This window comes from Penaeus chinensis, chromosome 24 (genome assembly GCF_019202785.1).
Source record: "Penaeus chinensis breed Huanghai No. 1 chromosome 24, ASM1920278v2, whole genome shotgun sequence".
Taxonomy (NCBI): Eukaryota; Metazoa; Arthropoda; class Malacostraca; order Decapoda; family Penaeidae; genus Penaeus; species Penaeus chinensis.
The window spans coordinates 25,336,120-25,338,619 of NC_061842.1; the positions used below are offsets into that span (position 1 = coordinate 25,336,120).

Genomic DNA, 2,500 nt, shown 5'->3' on the forward strand with positions numbered 1-2,500 from the left:
TACTCAGAAACATTTGTTGCGGAAACGTTGGCCTAATAACCCCTGTCACTACAGTTAAACGAAAGGTTATAAAATTTCCATATTTGTGTTGGCGTGTCGGATAAAACCCACTTTTGAAATGGCATCCTCACAACATGCGGTTTCTTAAAATAGAATAAATCACTAATATCGAAATGTTATCAATATCTCGACTGCTCAGGCATTTCTTAGGTTAAACTCCAGGCGTTTGACCATTCCAGGAAATAAAATGACTCTAAAATAACATAACTAATGATAATAAACAAACACAAGTAAACATCCGCAAATTTTGAATGTTTTGTGGAATTTCCTTTCTTTCAAAAACACGGGAGTTTAGGTTACAATGCCCCGGAGAAAGTTATTGCATTATAATATAACAAAGCCTGTCCTATTTCTATTTATAATTTATGTCATTTGTTTCATCTCACTGAAATGCTGTGGAATTATCTTGTTATACAAATATACCGGAATATATAGTTGGTTCTGTTTCAGACATGTGTTCGGTGTATTTTTTTATTATTGAAAATATAACTATAATGATAGTGTTATTCGCAAACAGGCTAATATTTCATTAGCAATATATTTAAAAACTTAAATAGAATAATTTCTATAAACTGCGATTGGGGCACATTCATTTTCTACGTAACATCAATACAAAAACGCATATATATGTAATCATACACTCACAGGAACATACACACATTCATATGTATGTGTGTGTGTGTGTGTGTGTGTGTGTGTGTGTGTGTGTGTGTGTGTGTGTGTGTGTGTGTGTGTGTGTGTGTGTGTGTGTGTGTGTGTGTGTGTGTGTGTGTGTGCGAGCGAGCGCGTGTCATCCACACGATGATGAGTCGAAATTTCTCAAATGACGGAGCATCAAGAAAGCATTCCTGCAGACCCTGACTCTCACCGCAGGTATTCGCCAATGGCCCACTTCTAAAATACATCAAGCTATTACAGTCCACACGAGCGAATTCCCTACTGTTCGCCTCCGGTGATTTTTGCGAACTGGTCAAATTTCAGCGAAAATTAGAGGTCTCAAAGACTGTTAAAACTCTAAACTTACAGTACTTCACGTCAACTTTTCTTTCTCTTCGATAAATGTGGTCTGTAAAACACGCTTACGCTTACGCACACGCACACACACAAACACAAACACAAACACACACACACACACACGCACAAACAACACATGTATACCCTAACACACACACTCACACACACACACACACACACACACACACACACACACACACACACACACACACACACACACACACACACACACACACACACACACGCACGCACGCACGCACGCACGCACGCACGCACGCACACAAATACACACGCACAACACAACATAACACAAGCACATACACACAACACAACACAGGCACATACACACTCAACACAACACAACACAACACACAAACACACACCACACCACACCACACCACACACACTTCCTTCCGCCCGAAACAATATCAACTAGTGCGTCACCAGAGCCAGCGAAACGCAAAATCTTAAAACAAGTAGAGCTTTGAAATCGGCAAACAACTCCTTCATTTGTTTACGTCCAGTGAGTAAGGTTAGCTGACTTCCGCCCCGGTAGTTCTGAACGTACATGTAATCACTCTCTACTCTCTCAGGCTTGCCGTTAGTGTCCCCAAGGCCACTACGGTGCTGTCAACAGTGGCCTCGATTTGGGTTTTCATTGAGTTTTAGTGTGCAAAGCGTTCTTAAGTTTCACGTTCCTTCCTTTTCCTGCGTTATTTTCGTTGTTTAACCGTTATTCTTTGCGATTCAAGGTTGTGGTCTGAAAAGCTTTTGGATCGCATTATGAAATGGGCAATTCAAGCGAGTGTGTTATTGTTTTCGTGTCATGATTGTGTTGAGGAAGTTTAAAAATCAGTATGAAACAAACCAGAAACAAATGCTGACGGTCCTTTTCTGAGAATTTTTTTTTTCTTCTACTTTTTCTAATCAGTTCAGGGAAATACGTCTTTTCGTGAAACGTAATGCTAGCTACTACCTGTTAGCGCACATGTGAATAGCCCGTATCGGCCTTGTATTGACTATCACGTGACGGTGGTTTTCCCTCTTATTGAACATGGAGGAACCGAAATACCCCTATATCGCATGACTGCATCGTTTGTAATGAGAGGTATTCTCTGTGTCTGTCCTCTTTCTTCTTTCCCTCCTTTCTCCCTTCTTTCCCCCTCCCTATCCATCCGTTCCCCCAGTCCTCTCTTCCTCCTTCCTTCCTTCCCTCCCTCCCTCCCTCTCTCCCTTCCTTCCTTCCCTCCCTCCCTCCCTCCCTTCCTTCCTTCCTTCCTTCCTTCCTTCCTTCCTTCCTTCCTTCCTTCCTTCCTTCCTTCCTTCCTTCCTTCCTTCCTCCTTCCTTCCTCCCTCCCTCCCTCCCTCCCTCCCTCCCTCCCTCCCTCCCTCCCTCCCTCCCTCCCTTCCTCCCTCCCTTCCTCCC

General features: G+C 42.8%; 1 protein-coding gene across 13 annotated transcripts in view; it reads right to left on the reverse strand.

Annotated features, from left to right (window-relative positions):
* Positions 1–2,500, reverse strand: part of LOC125038112 (CAP-Gly domain-containing linker protein 1-like) — a 193,176-nt gene that overhangs the window by 43,101 nt on the left and 147,575 nt on the right. The window lies entirely within an intron of this gene.